General features: G+C 39.4%; 1 protein-coding gene across 5 annotated transcripts in view; it reads right to left on the reverse strand.

The window, feature by feature from the left end:
- Positions 1-20,268, reverse strand: part of LOC131026814 (uncharacterized) — an 82,816-nt gene that overhangs the window by 49,588 nt on the left and 12,960 nt on the right. The window lies entirely within an intron of this gene.

A 20,268-nucleotide genomic window follows, 5' to 3' on the forward strand; every position in this document is an offset into this window, starting at 1 on the left:
GGTCGAGTCCGAGTCTAAAGGCACTTGGCCTCGACATTTATGGCAATGGGCTTCCTTTCAACATTGTTAGATCACCTTATTGGCGGGAGATGTCAAATACCCTTTACAATACACCTCATTATGTTAGTCCTAGGTATGAAAAGGTAAGAACCACCTTCTTGGCAAAGGAGAACGCTTCAATGGAGACATCATTGAGAGTCATCAAAGATACATGGTCAAAAACAGATGTGTCCATTTCTAACAGATAAAAAGATTGCAAAAATAGACCATTAATCAATGTTATATCAATGTCCTCTAAAGGGGTGATATTTTTGAGTGCAGTGGATTGTGAGGGGCAACTAAAAGATGCAAGTTCAATTGCCAATATCCTCATAGAATCCATTGAGATAGTGGGTATTAGTATAATATCTTTGTATTATCTTTCTTTTTCAGTTTAATGGTCAATATTGTAAATTTTGTACATATTAGATTCTTTCTAATTCAAACGATTGTTTCTTAATGGAAACGTCGTTCCTTTGTAATTTATAAATGAACATTTTGTTCATCCATTAATCAATTAATTTTTTACCAAATACTCTCATATTATGGTATCAAAGCCGTAGGTGAAAAATTTTCAATTTTTTAAAATTATTTTCTAGAATTAAAAACCCATATAGGGTTTCTGTTATTCCAGGGCGCTCTTTCTATTTCACAGGTTCGATTTTTTTTTGCAAATCGCATGTTTATGGGTCGTGTTGTTTCTGTGCCTCTGTTCTAAGCCCAACCTTTGTTTACCAGCGCAACTCTGTTCTCTTCTGGCACAATTGTTTATTTTCCCAACCCACATCGAGATATATCGACATTTGTATTGCAGCCACCTTCTGTTGCCTAAAAACTACAATACCTAAAAACAGCGAATACTCACAATACCTAAAAACAGCGAATACTCACAATTTGAGTATCGTGTTATTGATCAATTGGTTCTTGGAAAAGTCTCGCGTCCTTCTACAACTAGTCCTGATCAGACCAAGTTTGATGAACAAAATCGTGAAGTTGTTATGCTCATCAAGCTCTCGGTGACCGATGATCAGCTTCCTCAGATACCTTCCAGCAAAACAGTTGTTGAGATATGGGAGCATCTCAAGACGCTACATGAGACGTCTGATAAGAGCAAAGCCTTCTTTCTGAAAAATATGCTCCTCTATAATCATGGATGAGCGCAAATCCCTTCGAGATCATCTCGATCAAACTAAGGAAATCCTTGACTAGTTAAAAGTCGTTGGGCGGAAAATGGAGGACATGGTCGTGATCACTCTGAAGAGCTTACCAAAGTCCTACGAGCATTTTGTTGAAACTCTCAACATCAGTTCAACTAGTGTTGATTTGAAATTTGTTGATCTCTACACTAAGCTTCTGCAATGGGATTGGTGGAAGCAACAATTCGGCAACATTACCAACTCATCCTCCACAGAACAAGCATTTGCAGCCAAATCCTTTCAGAAGGATAAAGGCAAATCACAGTCTTCTCAGCAGAAACCCTCTGCTCCATCATCAAAAGGCTCGAAGAAGAAGAATGTTCAGTGCAATTACTCACATAAATTTGGTCATATAAAACTTGAGTGTCGTAAATGCTTGGTTGGATAAGCTAAGCAAAGTGGTTCACAACCGAAAGCAAATGTAGCAGAGCACACTAAGCAGAGTGAGTCTGCCTTTTATGCCTTCATGGCTAAAAGACCTACAAACCATGTCAAATCCTCTACTTGGTATATAGATTAAGGTGCCTCACACCACTTCACTCATTGTCAGGATTGGTTCACTGGTTTTCAGCCTTACTCAGATTCAATCATTTTTGGAGGGGAAGAGTACACTATTGTCCGAAAGGGCAATGTGTAGTTTTAGTCTAGAGGAAGGAAATTGATTTTCCTCAAAGTGTACTATGTTCCAAGAAAGGAACTCGACCTTCTCTCAATCAATCAGATTCTGAGACATTCTCCTCAATTAGACGTGACCTTCAGTTCACATCAATGCAGTATCATTAATCAAGAGACTCAAACAACTGTTGTTGTGGGTCTTGAGGATCATGGTCTATTCAGACTAGTTGATTCTAGTGATTTTCAGGAGCTTGCCATGGCAGTCAAGCGCTCCTCAGTTAGTACACTTTGGCATCAGTGTTATGGGCACTTAAATGTGCACTATCTTGCTCAGCTTGTTCGGGAAGATCTTGTCATCAGATTGCCAGAGATCCAAACCCAAAACCTTGGAGATTGTGGAGCATGTCAGGCTAGCAAGCAGAATTGGACTCCATTTTCGGATGGTGTTGGTATCTGTTTTATCATCTACCAAACATTAGAATAAGATACCCAAAGGTATTCTATCCTCTCCTGAAAAATCACTACTGATTCCAAGGTCTATATGTGCGAACAAGCAACTTTAGTGGTATAGCTACTCGGGTAGTGTTTGCTGAAAATCTCAAGGGGGACTTACGTTAACAAGTGTCTTTCAAGCTTTTGGACTTAGATAAATTTAACAATTTTAGGCTCTCTTTTTTTTTTTTAGAATTTTCGAGATTTAGACTTTCAAAACAGAAAAAAGGGATAGGGTTTGAGCAAGTTGATCTAATCCTACGAATTCCGGAGATGGTATTAACTGGGTGCTCTCGAGAAACCACACTTTGCTTCGACACACTGAGGACAACTACACAAGCAGGTGCAATCTTCAATGGGTTGTTCTTATGATCGAAATATTGGCATGCACAGAGGATAGGCTCAGACTAACTTTGCACAGTGAAATGGAAATCATCCATTCACCAAAAGTATGAGCAGAGATACACCGTCACTTAACACTTATCAAATCCTTCATTCAATTCTAACAACATGAAAGCAAATCTAAATTAACTTTAACTAATGTGTTGAGGAAATTGAAACCATGCTAATTATTCAAACAATGCAGATTACAAAGCCTTAAGAGAAAGCGCACATGCAATATATTATTTGAAAATGACCTTCACGCAACAATATGTCAAAAAACTCACTCTCCAAATGAGGAGGTAACCTTATATAGTTTTTCAAAAATCAATGAATGGTCGAGATCAAACAGTGATCAAGGGCCCAGATTGAAAATTACAAACCCTAATTAGGGTTTCCCAAAACTCTATTAGTTTGAAAAAAAGAGAAAGTGACAAGTAGCACAGCTGCTATTGTCACTGAAGTGAGTGTCCAGTTTCCCCTTTTGCAGATTCAATGTATCTAGACAGGATGAGCCTAACCTCTTCCATAGTGACACTTGGCAAGTTGCTAATCTGGAAATCGATGATGTCCACATCATCAGTACATGTGGCGAGGATGCCTTCCCACTCAACTGCCTGGAAAAGAAAGTTCTCGTCAATGAAGAGAAAACTTGCAATCCTTGAAAGATCGCCCTTATCAATCATCCCTGAGTCTTTGAAAAAGCTCGACTGAATTCTGGCTCTCAAGTTCTCTTCCTGCAAGTGTTTTTCCCATATACTCTCTTCCAGATCTGTGATACTACACAAAACATCTTACTCAAAATTTCTCTAACACTTTCCTCTATCTCAAAACACTTAGTTTCGGATTTCTTCAGGACTTCCATCCCGGTGACCAAAGCATAATACCAGGTGTTAAAGTCATATCTATCCCCAGCCTGTATGACACCTGCATCCCCCAAACTTTGTTTTGACAGACCTCGAATAACCTTCAATTGCGAAAGTATTTCATCTTGAATTTCTTCAACATCTTCCCAATTTGCAGCTAAGTCTTGAACTCTGGTGACCAATAAAGAGGCCGACTCATGTGCTGATACTAAATTTTCTATAAGTATGTCAACACGTGCAGAAGCATCTGAAATCCATTCCTTAGCCTGTGTGAATCTGCCCTTCATGTCCTCGTCATCTTTCATTGACTCTTGCTGAAGAGGTTGCGGAGGGGTGACTGGTATCTCATGGTTGAGTGGCCCTGGTTAGATGGAGAACATATTTCTTCCACTGTTGATTCTCTTCCTCAACCTTCTTTCTTTTCTCCTTCTCTTGGGCTAGCCTTGCCTTGAGGGCGTTGCAAGAGTCATCAAAGTACTGGACTTCTTGGTCCTGAGTAGGCTTACCCAACTCTATAGTAGTAACCTTATAATCCTCCGAGGCAATATTGTCTCGAGTTTTTCCTTCCTTTGGCATAGCTATCTGAACTGTCCTAAACCCTGCACTATCCCTCTAAATCAAAGAAAATTTTCTGGCTGGCTTAGGTGGCTTGATTATGACTGGTTCGTTCACCTTTGCCGGAAATGTTGTTGTATTCTCTTTAGAATGGGTTTCCTTAGGGACCTTAGCCCTTATCCTTTCCCTCAACCAATCAAGAATGGTTGACTGCTCCACAGTATTCTAATCAAATCCATCATCTGTCCTTCTTGGTCCAGTAACTATACCATCAAGGAAAACTATTGGGGGCTCAGGCTCTTCAACTTCTGTGGTTGCATTTAAAACTTGTTCCCTGTCCGAACTTTGGACAGCTTCTCTCATTATTTCCTCGATTAAAGGAGAAGGCACTCTCACTTCATTATTCACCATATATGTGTCCATCTCTTGCTCTTCAACTGCATTTTGATCAGGCACAACAGATGCGGCACTCAGAATGGAATGACCTTCGTTAGACTCACGTCTCTCCCCGACAACTTTCTTTCCCTTGGCCTTTCCAGAGCTTCCAACTAATTCCTTCCTTTTCTGGGACCAAACACTCTCTGGATTCCGAGCATTGCCTGCAAAGATACAAGGGTTGGAGAACATAGAGTCATATACTCCCATTAAATCATAGGTCAGGGCCACACCTTTAGACTTCAATTGTTTCATCCTCTCAAATGTCCACCACTTGGAGTATTCGACCACCGACCTCATGAGGTCTGCCAGATCTGACTTCCCTCCTTCTGACCAATCGACCAAGGCTAGTGGCTCATTCCTCATCTTCTCAAAGCCTGGCTGTTGAAGCTCAAGACTGTCTTCTACTTGATCAGCAACTCTAAATACTTTTGTTGCTCTTACCATGCTCAAGGGAATCCTTGACCAAAATCTCCTCCTGATTTCGAAACCATCGGCTGTGTTAGCCCAATAATCTTCCAAATCAACTTTGTGCTCAAATGCCATCCCTTCAACCCTTTTCATCTTATGGAATGGATCAAAATTCTTTCTTGCTTTGTACTGGTAGAAAGGGTACGAAGCCAGCTTTTTCTCTACAGTAGCAACGGCTTGTGATGACGGGCACGTCTCTAGTCCATTTCCAATCGTGAGAGAGGAGGTTCCTGCCTTCTTCTTCTTATCTCTTTGAACTGTCATGTAGCCTTCTAATTGCCTCACAACCTCTAGTAGCACAACTCGATTGGTAGGGTAAGTTGGGAGCTTATAGGGAGATCCGAAAAACCCTTGAATTCTGATGTAGGTGAACTTCGGGTATTGAATATACCAATATCCGAATCTACTTATGAAGTCCATAGACTCTTGAGAGGGTCTCTGATGCAATCCACCTTGCAGTGTCTGTGTGATGTGCTTCAGAAATGTATCATTCACCCTCTTGAAATGGAACTTTTCTTCCATGTGAAGCTAGGGATAACAGTCATAGACAAGAAACTGATTTTCCTTGTTTCCCACTTCCCCTCTACAGGTGAAGCCTCTATATCTGTAGGTTCTAGCCAAGGAATAGAACAAGTATGAGCTCATGTAAAAGGTTCTATTTGCTCCCAGATTCTTCAGTTGGCTGTCCAAATTATCACTTATCATTCAAGCCCAGTCTATCATCTTGATTCCGTTCATTATTTTGTTTATGAAATAATACATCCAGGGCTCAAATGGAGCACCTTGAGGATTACCCATTATCCCGTTCAATAAGACAATCATATCTCCAATATCCTCCTTGAAATATGCCCTCACCAAGCTCTTCCTCTGTAGTTTGGAGGCACCCTTCCTTGGCTTATCCAGCCAAGAATGATTGACAATGGCATCGTACTCCTCCAAATGATCCTGATACATATGATCAGCTTCATCGTTGGTTACGTACACAGCATTATGATATTCTGGAATTTCGAAGGCTTCCCTGATGGTCTCATCGCTGATGTTTGCCAACACTCTTCCATCTGGTGCAACAATATCCCTACTGATAAGGTTGTAATGCCTAGCGCACTCAGCTACCAACTCTATACACTGCATGGTAGGGAGAAAACTGGCAGCATGCACAATACCACTCTTCATCATCTTTTGCGCGGTCACGGTAGGGACGAGGTTATCTAAACCGAACATCCTCTTCTTGACCTCCCTCAGATTGATATGTCCGAGGTTAGTATCGCTGATATTCTTCCATTTTGAGGTCATTCTCGATTCAGGAGGAGCATCCTTGTCTACTTGGAACTTTATCGTGCCTAAAATCTGCAAATAAACATGAAGCTTAAGTTAGAAATCAGATCTTAGATTAAAGAAAATCGAGGCTGTGATTGGCTAAGTGCTTGGAGCTTTTATTTCATTTTCATACTTAGCCATGAAAATGGAATTTTCACATGTAAACTCTCCACCCTAAGGACATTTATGATTGCAATCCAAAAAAAGCCAGGTTTTATAACTTTGAAAACCCTCATCCCATTTAATCTAAAAATGATCCTTCTTACTGAAAATTTGGATACATTCACAAAAATCACTTCCAATGAATCTGGAAAACTCAGAAAATGCAATAAAACTGCATTTTAAAACCAACTTCACCTTTGAATGAATGAGAATAAGGCTAGAAGATAGAAGGAATTTTAAGAAAACTCAGAAAAATTGACGAATCTGCCTTCTACAAGCTAGTTCAACTCCAAAAATCTGCAGGTAGTTCACAAGAATGAAGTTGATAAATCAAAATTCCTCAAGAAGTTCTCTCAACCTACAAGAGATAACCTTGCAACACTTCCAATCTACAAAATTTTCTTCCAAATGACCTTCAATCTGCCAAATAATTCTCAGTGTTTTCCTTAGCTTGCTCAGAAAGTTCGAACTTCTTGTGTGAGAATGAAGAAGTGAAGAATGTATTTGTAAAGAAGTTCAAATCTGCAAATAGAAACACACAGATCTTTTCCAATTCATGTTTCTAAATTCGATTTCAACCTTGAGAAAGTTTCCGATTTATACTTCAGTTGGCTTGTCATCTCCTTAAGTTCGAAAATCTTATTCTACAACTTTCTAATTTGTTTTCCCACTTCATATTCGAAATAGGCCTACAGATTGGCATCTTCCAAAAGGTTTCTAATTCAGAACTCAGTCTAAAAATTGCCTCAATCTGCAAATATCCTCTTTCTAATTTTGATTCATGGTTCAAACTCAAGTTTCTATTTTGATTTCCCAGCTCATTTCGAACTTGATCTTCGAATATCTCTTTTTAAAAAACTTTCTAAATCAGTTAGCAGTTCGAAGTCTAGGAAGATTTGGGTGACATCACTTGAGAATATTCCATTTCGAACTTGCTGTTGACTTTGCTTGACTTCCAAATGTAGGGCAGAGTTTTGAGTGACCTTCATCATCCTTCTTGAGTAGACCGGAGTTTTGAGCTTCCAACTTGATGCTTGGGCGAAGTTTTTAGGCTTCTCCAAGTAGGGCGGGCTTTTGCTTCACCAAGGGTGGCGGACTTTCTTTGCCTCAATTTCCAAGACTAGGGTGGACTTTTGAGAGGTCACCATGATCATGCATGGGTAAGGCGGACTTTGAAGGTGTCACCAAGGAGGGTGGAATTTTAGTATCTCTTCATAGGGCGGAGTTTTGAAGGCTTAGCCACTTCATGGAGGGCGGACTTTTGGAACTTCACAAGGAGGGCAAACTTTTCTTCACTTCCATCATAGCTTGGGCGGAGTTTTAGGCTTCCTCTTTCATGTTTGAGTATGGCGGACTTTTGAGACATTATCAAGCATGGCGAACTTTGAAGGCATCTCCAAGGTCGGAGTTTTGGAAGACCACCTCTAAGGCAGACTTTGAGACATGGCAGCTTGCTTGGAAGGCCGACTTTGAAGGTGTCTCAAGCATGGCGGACTTTTGGTAGGCCTCGAGGATGGCGGACTTTGGAAGTATGCAACTTGGGCGGACTTTTCTAGACATGATCATGAGGGCAGACTTTTGTGCTCCCTCCAAGGTGGACTTTTGAGCTATCATCTTAATGCTTGGGCGGAATTTTGAGACTTCACCATGGGCAGACCTTCATGACTTGACCTTGCTTGGAGGGCAGACTTTGAGGGCTTCCCAAGAGGGCGGACTTTCATGGCTCCATTGCATAGGGCGGACTTTGAAGACACCTCCATCATTAGCACCTTGGGCGGAGTTTTCATCACCTACCATGACACTTAACAGCATTCATTAGCCAGACTTAAAAAATTTCAAAATTCCATAATTTCTTCAATTTAACCAAATTAACTTGAAATTTGAAATCCATACTCAGGCAAACCATATGAAGCATCCTGACCCCTAAAATATAGGAACTTAGCTTTTTTAGGTCAAAACTTGGGAATTCTTGATCGCGATCGAAGCAGGTCAGTGGTATCAGTGCAAACCCTAGGTCCCCACTTCGAAAAAGAAAAAAGCAAGCATCCCTAAAAATTAGGGAAAACTTTCTAAAAATAGCCATACCGAGGATTGGGCTAAAATTGCCAAAAACGAAACTTCCTAAAAAATAGGAAAAACCAAAAAGCAAACTTTCTAAAAATAGAAAGTAGTTCAAATTCGTCCAAATCAATTGTGATCTTCGTCCTTTGGCCTTTCTAGGCACTTTGACAGTATCCAAACTCTGTTAGCACTTGGCTTACAAAAAACTCTTTCAATCTCTAGGACTCAAACCGTTCAAAACTGAGCAAGGCTTGGCAAAACTGAAGCGGAAGGCCATAGGCACTAAAAAAAAAACCTAGAAAGAAGGAAAGGAGAGGGTCCACATTTGCAATGGGGGGATGTGTGAAAAAGGTCACAACATCTGGCAACTCCCAGAGAGCTTCTAAGGTACTACAATTAGTTCATGCTGATATCTGTGGACCTGTGGCTACTCCTTCTGTTACTGGGTCCACGTATCTTCTACTTTTTGTTGATGATTTTAGTAGAAAAATGTGGGTGTATTTTCTTCATCAGAAATTAGAGGTGTTTATTGTGTTTCAAAAGTTCAAGGCATTAGTTGAAAAAGAGTCTAGTCAACATATTATTACTCTTCGGTTTGATAATGGGGGCGAATTCTATTCTTTTGACTTCTCCCATTTATGTGAACATGGCATCAAGCGCCAACTCGCTACACCATACACACCTCAAGAAAATAGTGTCCTTGAGCAGAGAAACTCCACGATTACTGAAATGGCCCGATCTATGCTTGACCACAGAAGTGTTCCGAAGAAGTTTTGGGCTGAAGCAGTTAGCACTACAATCTATCTTCTAAATCGGTCTCCTACTGTGGCTATGAAGAAGCCTCTGAAAGAGGCCTGGTCAAGCCGCAAGCCCAGAATCAGTCACCTGACATTGATTTTGGCTCCACTGCTTTTGTTTGGATCCCTGATGCTAAACGCACTAAGTTGGATGCCAAGAGCCAAAAACTCATGCTAACCAGCTACAGTGATGCGCACAAGGCCTACCACCTGGTTGACATTGAGACAGATCGTATCATTTTCAATTGATGTTGTTTTTGATGAGGAACGAGGGCCATTACAGCTCTCTCCTTCAATTATGGATTCTACGGATCAGCCTTTGAAGGCTTCAGACTTGGGTGTCCATCTTCCATTAGGTCCACTTGATGGGAGGGCTCCAGTTGTTCCAGTACCTGCACCTACACCAGTTCCTTCTCCTGCGGGATCACCTAGACATGCAACTGCACCACCTAACTTTCCTCAAGGTTCCTCTAATCTTTTGTTGGATGAACTTGATCCTGTCGCACCTCTTGCATCTGATGTTGGCATTTCTACTCTCTGGCCTAAATGGTGGGCTAAGACAATTGTTGATCTTCATGATGATGAGCTCATCGAGGGTAGAACTACTCGGAAGAAGAGAAAGCGGCCTGATTATGTCAATTTTTCTCTCATGGCCAACATTCAGTGTATGAACCTCAAACATACACAGAGGAGAAAGGGATACCTGAGTGGGATCAAGCTATGGCAACTGAGCACCATTGCTTGTTGAAAAATAACACTTGGGTTCTGTCAGATCTTCCTCTACGGAAGAAACCCATTGGATGCAAATGGGTCTATAAGGTAAAATACAAGGCTGGTGGAACTTTGGATAAGTACCAGGCTCGTCTCATTACCAAAGGCTTCTCTCAGTGTGAAGGAATTCATTACGAGGAGACCTTTGCTCCGACAAAAAAGATGAGCACCATCAGATTAGTCCTAGCCATGGCAGCTTAGTGTGGCCGGAAGGTTCCATCAAATGGACATCAAGAGTGCCTTTCTAAATGGTGAATTACAGGAAGACGTCTACATGGCGCAACCTCTTGGATTCAAGGTTGTTGGAAAAGAACACCAGGTACTCAAACTGGTGAAAGCACTCTATGGCTTGAAATAGGCTCCTCGGGCATGGTACATGAAAATTTATAAGTACCTCACAAATCAAGGTTTCCAAAGGAGTCCTTCTGACTCAAATCTGTATGTCAAGACTACTAGCAATGATATCATCATGTTGGTTATTTATGTTGATGATTTGATCATCACTGGCAGTTCGGCATCTTTGATTAGGGGAATCAAGCAGAATTTATGCCAGTCTTTTGACATGACCAACCTTGGGCTTCTACACTTCTACCTAGGTGTTGAATTTTCGCAGCAGTCTCATGGCATCTTCATCTCTCAATCCAAATATGTCAAGGCTCTATTAGCCAAGTTCAGAATGCAGGACTACAAACCTGCATCTACACCTATGGAGAAAGGCCTGAAGTTGTCAGCCAAATCCCGTTCTCCAATTGAGAATGAATCTAAACACAGGCAACTAGTGGGCAATTTAATATATCTCACCTCCACTAGACCTGATCTGGGCTATGCAGTGAGTTACATATCCTGCTTCATGACACCTCCTACATCAAAACATTGGGCTACAGCGAGGCGGATCCTGCGCTATGTCAAGGGCACTTCAAACTTTGGTATCCTTTATGGACGGACCTGTTGTGACGTATTCACACATCGTCCCATTGCAAACGGGGACCCCTACTTTTTGCTTTTTGGGGTTAGCCCTTTTGGTTTTGTTGTTAGTCATTTTAGTGTCTCAGCCTTTGCATTGAAGGGATTGAGTCAAGTGGATCTCCTCAAGAGGTCAGGTCAATTGAGTGATTAGGGGTTATTTAGATCATTCCTAGGGTGTTTTTTGTGTACTATCCAGTCGCACTTCAAGTTGCTAAATCAAACCTTGGTTGAATGCATAATGTCCTCCTAGGTCCCATCCCTTACATCAAGGACAGAGCGAATTCACCTTAAGGAGTCTGGAATGTCATCCTGATCCTCAAATGTCTTGAAATTTGGATAAGTTTGGAATGTCATCCTAATCCTGAAATTTGACTAAGTTTGGAAAATTGAAGAATCCTCCAAAAACTAGATTTTTCATTATAACTCATGGAGGTCCGAAACCACTCTCAAACATCTTGACAATATATATGGAATATAACTTACAGCATAAGTGATACTTAAATGTTATATTTCATATATGAATCTTGATAGAGAGACTAACATGTCAAATTTCGCTCAAATTTCGCTCCTGACCCTTCCAAAGGGTCCAGATTGTGCTTTGATCCCAAATTTGAGAAAGGAAAACCCTTAGGATGCCTTCCTAGCATAGACCAAGGTCAAAACAAAAGTAAAATGAAGGATAAATTGAGTGAAAATATAAATTTCGCTCCTAACCCTTCCAAAGGGTCCAAAGCGAATTTCATCTAAGCTCCTGACCCTTCCAAAGGGTCTAGAGCGAAATCCTTCAAGGGACCTCCTATCTCACTCAAACAATTGAATGAATCCCATTTCAAGTAGATTTGAGGGCAAATTGACTTAGTCGTGATAGAAGAAAGGTGGAAAAGACAAGTCCAAGGCAAGTTGAGTCTAGAGAAGCAAATTTCGCTCCTGACCCTTCCAAAGGGTCTAAAGCGAATTTTCTCAAAGGGTCATGTACCTTCCAAAGGTACCTAAGCGAAATACTTGAGGAGACCTAATTCTTCACCAAAGTCATTGAATGGTTGTCATTTTGAGCAAAAGTAAGGGCAAATTTGCAAGATCATGGAGAGAAAAGGATCAAAGTTCAAGTCTAAAACAAAGCTAAGTGAAAAGAGATGTGAATTAAGCCTAAAAATGCAAAATTCGCTCCTAACCCTTCCAAAGGGTCCAGAGCGAATTTCACCTAAGCTCCTAACCCTTCCAAAGGGACAGGAGCGAAATCTTCCTTAGCTCCCTTTTGACTCCTATTTTGGACAAAACCGTCACTTTAAGGCGTGGATTGGGAGGAAATTAGCTTGAATTGACCTTTTGGATGCCTTTGAACAAACTTAGACCTAGTAATTTGGAGAAAAGGGTCATGAATTTGAGCATTATTGCAAAATTCACTCCTGACCCTTCCAAAGGGTCCAGAGCGAATTTTCTTAAAAACCTCTCCCGGTCCTAACATGGACTATAACCCTTGCTTCTAGGCCTTGACTAGATGAAGAGTGATCGATCCAAGCCCTTGGCAAGAGTTGCAACAGTGTTGGATGAGGAATTTGAGCTCAAGAAGCAAATTTCGCTCCTGCCCCTTCCAAAGGGTCCAGAGCGAAATTCCTCTTTAGGTCCTATCTTTCCAAAAGTACCTAAGCAAAATTGTCAGGATGTGCTTTTGATCCAACATTTTGAACTAGGCGCCTCCTTAAGGTGATTTGTTAGCATGTTCTAAGGCCAAGGCAACGTGAGTGAAGGTGAAGTTTGAATGTTTGATTGGTGCCCAAGACTAATTCTTCAAACTTCACTCCTAACCCTTCCAAAGGGTTTAGAGCGAATTTCCTTCAGATCTCCTTCCTTGCTTCTAATTTACATCATAAACCTTGTTCCCATGGCGATTGGAGGAGGATTAATGACTTAAAGTGAATTTGGGATCCCAATGAATGCCCTTAGCCCTTGAAAGAGTTAGGAATTTGAACAAGAGTGCAAAATTCGCTCCTGACCCTTCCAAAGGGTCCAGAGCGAAATTCCTAAGACTCCCTTTTTCGCCTAATGCACTAAAAGGACCTTGTTTTAAGCTAAATCGATGGCAAATTGACTTGATCATGATAAGAGGAGGTTTGATAAGTCAAGTTCAAGGCAAAATAATGATGAATGGAAGATGAATGGCGTCAAAGGAAGAATTTCGCTCCTGGCCCTTCCAAAGGGTCCAAAGCAAAATTTCCTAAACCTCTATTTGCTCCTTGTTTGGGGTCGAAATCTTGGTTTCTAAGGCATGGTTGAGAGAAGGTTGATGTATACTTGCCTTGAGAAGTGATTTGAAGCAAAGGAATTGATGAATTTGAGGCTAAAAGACAAAAAACGCTCCTAACCCTCTCAAAGGGTCCAGAGCGAATTTCACTTAAGCTCCTGACCCTTCCAAAGGGTCCAGAGCGAAATTTTCTTAGAAGTCTTGTACCTTGCTCAAACCCATTGAACTAACCTATTCCTAAGCATTTTTTAGGGCAAAAGACTTGTTTTTTATGAGAAAAGAATGAGAAATCAAGTTCTATGAAGGAAAATTGAGCAAAACGCCAAATTTCGCTCCTGACCCTTCCAGAGGGTCCAGAGCGAAATTTCTCTTTAGGTCCTATCCTTCCAAAGGTACCCAAGCAAGATCTCTTCTAGCCCTTCCCCTGGGGGTCAAATAAGTGATGTCTTCATGAGAGAGGGATTGAAAGGTAAAAATCAATCCAAATTGAAGTGAGAGGAAGGAAGAAATTTGCTCCTGACCCTTCCAAAGGGTCCAGAGCGAATTTCATTATAGGGCATGTCCTTGGAGAGGGTCCAAAGCGAATTTCATTATAGGGCATATCCTTGGAGAGGGTCCAGAGCGAATTTCATTATAGGTCCTGTCCCTGGAGAGGGTCCAAAGCGAAATTAATCCTAATGCCTTCTTGTTGATGATTTAAGGTAAGAAATGCTAAATGTTAGAATGAATATATTATGTATACTTAGAAATCTTTTGTTTGTTTTGCACATCAACAAGACTAAGTTGGAGGAAGATCACGCGAGGACAAGAAGGACTTCTTCAAGCTTCATCCACATTACGAACGCCTTAGATGCATGAGAAGGTACCCAAGGTGTTACTAAAATCAAAGGACTTCAAGTGTTAGAACTATCCTCAAGGAGATCACAAGATATCAGAAGAAGGATCTTACAAACACTTCAAAGAGAGATATGCTACCAGAGAAGGAGTGACTTGACCGTGAAGAAACTTCATCAAACACAGGAGAGTCAAGGAGAGGTACATCAAGGACGAAGGAGGATCAACCAAAGTCAATCCAAGGGTACGTTGAAGAGGCAGATAGTTTTAGAAGAGCTAATCAAAGTTAAGCTTCTCATCGAATATCAAGAGATACAAAGTTCCCTGACCAAGCACAAACACAAGATAAGGTGGCATCCCAGTCACTGTTCCTCCACTCCGATAGGTCCACATCAGCATGTCCAGATTCAATGTACTTGACTCACCAATGATGGCACAAACTTCGAGGCACCTGCCCCGGTTTCCTATCGGTCCACACATGAAATGTAATTTTCTCATTGGCTAAAGGAGTTTGATGTAACAAACCCTAATTAGGGTTTTCATCTTGTAATCCTATCCATTGATTGTAAATCAATCAAAGCCATTGAAATGTAAAGAGCTCTCTATATAAATCTTTGGCTCTTCATTTGTAAAGGTTAATAGTGGGTTAATAGTTGATGAATAGTTAGTAGAATAGTTAGTAGCAAAGAAATAGTGAATAGATAGCAATTAGAGTAGATTAGGAAGAGAAGGCAAGAAATTGTTGCCTTGATTGTAAATGAACTCCATTTTCATTGAAGTTATGGTGAAGTGTGTTGTTTCTTTGCAATATGCATGGTTTTTTGTTGAATCTTCATTTTAGATGATAGATAATTAGATTGAATGAAGGAAGTTACGGAATGCACTCGCGTGGAATCTGCCTAATCCATACCACTAACCTCTTACTGATTGTAAGGGCGCCCTGCGTGGTCCATTGGCATTGAATGAGCTTAATCTCAAATTGTTATGCATCTATTGTTCATGCATTAACTTGAATGGTGATCAGTGTTTTATGTTGTAATGATTTGAACATATTTGAAGCATCCCTTAGAAGATTGCACTGAGTTGGTGTCAGATTGTTCTAGTTGATGGTGAGACCTAGCCCAATAGGATTCCACCTGGTCGTTCATCTATCTTCTTCCATTCTAGGTCTTAGATTAGATTCTCTAAACCCTACACCTTTTGGTTATTTCTTTATTATCCCAGTGAATAGTTAGGACTCAAGTTCCAGCTAATTAAATGCTCAAGCAAACAAACGTAAGTCCCCTTGTGATTCCAGCATAATCACATCAGACCAAATTGAGCTTATCCACATGTAGAGACCCTACATATAAGAACCTTGGAGTTATTTCGATTGATCCTTAGGCAAATCTTCAACATACGAATAACTTTGTTCAAGAGAGGATAAGATACCTTGGTATTTTATTTTGTGTTCGCATGTGATAAAAAAACACATCAACTGGATCAAACATCCCAGACTCATCAGTTATATAGATTCAGATTGGGCAAGCTTTGTTGATGACAGAAAGTCCACCTCAAGGTATGTCTTCAATTTGGGCACAAGTGCTATCATTTGGACCAGTAAGAAGCAGCAAGTCGTAGCTCTTTCCACAACGGAAGTTGAATATCAAGAAACAGCCAAAGAACCTTGTGAGGCAGTTTGGCTTCAAAGGATGCTTTCAAACATCCAGTTGTCTCAAGCAAGTCCAACACCCCTCTTTTGTGACAATCAAGGGGTTCTAAAACTTGCCAAAAATCCAATTTTCCATGAGCAGACCAAGCATGTTGAGCTTCATTGTCACTTCATCCGCAAGTTGATTGAAGATGGATCCGTGGATTTGTAGTATGTTCCTACTGAGGACCAGACTGCAAATATCCTCACCAAGTCCCTACATCCGGATAAGTTTGTTAAGTTCAAGGGGCTACTTGGTGTAGTAGACAGATTGACCATTAAGAGAAGGTATTAGTATAATATCTTTGTATTATCTTTCTATTTCAGTTTAATGGTCAATATTGTAAATTTTGTACATATTAGATTCTTTCTAATTCAGATGATTGTTTCTTAATAGAAACATTGTTCCTTTGTAATCTATAAATGAACGTTTTGTTCATCCATTAATCAATTAATTTTTTACCAAATACTCTCGTATTAGTGGGGCCTAAAAATGTTGTCAAAGTCATAACGGACAATGCTAAAAAGAGTAGGGCAGCCAGGTTTGTAGAAGAGGCTAAATATAGTCACATTTTATTGGACACCATGTGCAGTCCACACACTCAATTTAATCTCGGAAAAGACTCGCACACAAATTGACTAGGTCAAACAAGTCTACACAAAGGTCAAGGATATTCAAATGTTTGTAACTAATCATCGCATGTCACAAGTCATATTCAAGACTTTCTCCAAGTTGGACTTATTGACAATAATTTAAATTTTTTTTAATTTTTTAGTTTTTGTTTTTTTATAATTGATATATGACGTGTATTTTTTTATGCCATGTTAGGTTGTCAAAACACGATTTGCATCTTACATAATCGACTTAAGACGACTTGTGAAGGTGTAAGAGGCCTTGAGTTCTACTGTCACCAACACCTTGTGGAGTGATGGAGGTAGTCAAACACAGAAGAGCCCAGAAAGTAAGAGCATGGGCCCTTGACGATGAGTGGTGGGATCATGTGGAATATGTTTTGAGTCTCAATGAGCCCATTATGAGCATGATTAGGTATGTTGATACTAATCGCCCATATTTGGATGAAATTTATGATGGCATGGACTCCATGATTAAAAAATAAGAACAATAATAGAGGCCAAGAAACATGATCCAACAAAAATATTTTTCAAAATTGTGAAGCAAATTATTGTTGACCGTTGGAACAAGATAACCACCCCCTCACATCTCGTATCATTTGCTTTGTCACCAAAATATTATAGTGGAGAGGTGCTTGCATTGCTAAGGAGGGTGGCACCATATGCGGAGGTTGCTATTGGCTATTTCGCTGCATTTAGAAAGATATTTTCAGATGACGAAATTCAAAATATTGTCTTGAGCGAATTTGGCCAATTTGTATCTTTAGAAAATCATGATACTACCGCTCTTCATGCCAAATATAGGATGAGAGTTGATGAGTGGTGATATGTACATCAAGGCTCCATTTTCTTGCGTGTCTTGCAATAAAAATTCTCTCCCAAGTATATATTTTTTTCATTTTTATTGTTTTTCATTTGATGCTATCATGCTATATATTACCAAACATTTTTTTTTTTATAATTTATGTTTTAAGTTATGATTCTTGAATCATAAAATTAAACACTAAATGTTGTATGCAAACTCAACAGGTTGCAAGTTCTTCTTCAGTTGAGCGGAATTGGAGTACATACTCCTTCATCCACTTGGTCAAGTGCAATCATTTGAGTGCAAAAAAAAAGCAAAGGACTTGGTCTACATACACTCCAACCTTTGTCTATTGTTACATAAGAAAACTGAATACAATGACTGTGTAAAAGGAATTGGGATATGGCCCCTAAGCACGCTGATTTAGATGCTACAGTAGCACAGCTTACCCAAGCCTCTATAGATGAGGTAACTCTTGCACTTGACACAGACATAGCTAGTGGGAATGGTAATCCAATGGATTGTGGTTCAAATGAAGTTGAACCAAATGTTGACCTTGATGCTTCTAATGAAGATGAACATGGATATTAAATATGGATTGTAATTTGAATTTTCATTGTGTAATGACATTTTGAGATTTGAGTATTATTATTTTTGCAAATTACAAATATGATATTATGAGGTATTTAATAATTTTATTGATTGGCAATTATGGATTTATGAGTATCACTCGTCTTATACTTACAATTATAATTTATAAAATTGAAGTTTGAATATATATATATATATACACATACCATACCACCCTACCTGATTCCATTTGGTAGCAACAGTGATATTATTGGGGAGCACCTAATTTCCCCTCAGTTTTTCATGATCACATATTAAATTTTCAGTGCTATCCTTGATACTTATTACATTCTAATTGAATTTCAGATGGTCATATAGTTTTGTCCTCTTCTACAATTCCTTGCATCCCTTATATGCAACTAATTGGAGGGGGTGCATATGTTGTCATTATTGTTCCTTTTGATGACAATGATGGCAGTAATTAGTTCATGATTATGATGGTTCCTACCATGCCTAAGTGTTCCTTTTCACATGGCTCCCATCATTCCTAACAGTTATGATGGCTCCTACCATGCCCAGTCGATAACACATCACTTTTATTTTTTACTTGTAGACATTGTCGAGTAATTGTTGTTTATGCATATTTTCAATGAATGTTAAATGCTACTCATTGGAACTTTTTGTGTTTGTTGGTTTTAAGATGGAATGCTTACTGTGAGGCAGAATGTGTCAAAATATCATTATTATCTGTATCCTTTCATAAGTGTCTGAATATTTACTTTAATGTTAACTGCTTGGTTACCTGGGCATGCATCTTCACAGTATTTCAAATGATTTCCCCTCTGTTTTGCATACAATTTCACCAAGTTGTCCCTACTGCAATGACTGGTCTAAAAGTGACATGTTTCTACATTAAAGCTAGCAATTAACTAAAACCTAACTTGATCCTATCTTCACAAATCCCCAAGGCCCAATCTCAATTTGCAATTTAAAGCATTCATATACATAGGTCAAATCCAAGCGCAGAAATGAACTAAGTTCATTCATTTTCCAAAGTTCATTTTCATGGCACAAAAATGCCCCCCAAACTCCCAAATTCAAATTTAAATGTGGGCCCAAGCAAACTCCCTTCCTACTAGCCATTACCCGCCAACATAAGAGCAAAATATATGGGTGTTGTATAGAAGGTCAAAACCTGATTCACTTTAATAAAACCAAGATCCATCAAACAGTAAGCAAGATCTATTTAATTGATCTGAGAGCATTATATCATCAACTTACATCAGCAACTACATTTACTGACAGACCGGGGCATATTGCATAGTTGCTTGTGCCTTCAATTTCTGTTCCTAACTGTTAATTCAGATTTAGAGGCTTTAATTCAGATTTAGAGGCTTGACATAAGGAGAAGATCCTCTCTTAGCTAGCTCCCAAAAGTGTTTGCCAATACTGCCTATTTCTCAGACACAGGTTCCATACACTAAGGTGAGCAAATTCCAGACATAATTTCCACAGTTATAAATCAAATCCATAGATCAAGTACATTTTTGCAAGCACAGATATCAGTTCCACAAGGGCAAATTTGACATAGAGCAGAAAACAAAACAGCCAATTGTCTGTCAGAGCTTACCTATTTCACATCTAATCAATAAGAGCAGCCTACATCAAAGTACTTCATTGCCGCATTCAAAGCTAAGTCTTTATTCCCCTCTTTGTCATATCAAAAAGTGGTTATATTGTTGTTATTGTCTCAATTAATTATTCTAGGGTATTTACTAATCCTAGTGCATTTACCTTTATTTACCCTAGATCATATGAAAGGTATGTTTTAATTCCTTTCAAATGGAAACAATAAAAATAAAGTTCTGACGATGGAACTTGGGCTGTAGTGCAAGCCTGCAAGGATTGAGACAAAAATTGGAAATATGAAACTCATGCGCCTCAAGAAAGAAGCTTGGATGTAGAAATTCATAAAATTTGAAGGCAATGAAATAGAGAACTTTGTCACGGGGCTCTAGCTCCCAAAAACTATAAACTTACTTTTGTGAGGATTTTACTATTCTAATGTATACCGTCATTGCCCATAAATTTGCTTTAGACACATGTATTAGTGATGTCATCCATTCCATGAAAATACTTTCTCCGTATTTACTAAGAAAATATTCATAATTTTTATCTTATTCATTAATGATTCAGCTCAAAGTGTATGGGTAAATAGAATAAATTATAAATGCATGATCTTGTTCTCTGTAACAAGTCTCAAAATTTTCCTAAATAAGATTAAAGAATATGACAACAATATGCCTCCAAAATCTTTATAAATAACTCTAAGAAAATTTGTGAACAAATGATATAGGAAACAAGTTCAGA

The sequence above is a fragment of the Cryptomeria japonica genome, chromosome 1 (assembly GCF_030272615.1).
Source record: "Cryptomeria japonica chromosome 1, Sugi_1.0, whole genome shotgun sequence".
In the NCBI taxonomy this organism is placed as follows: Eukaryota; Viridiplantae; Streptophyta; class Pinopsida; order Cupressales; family Cupressaceae; genus Cryptomeria; species Cryptomeria japonica.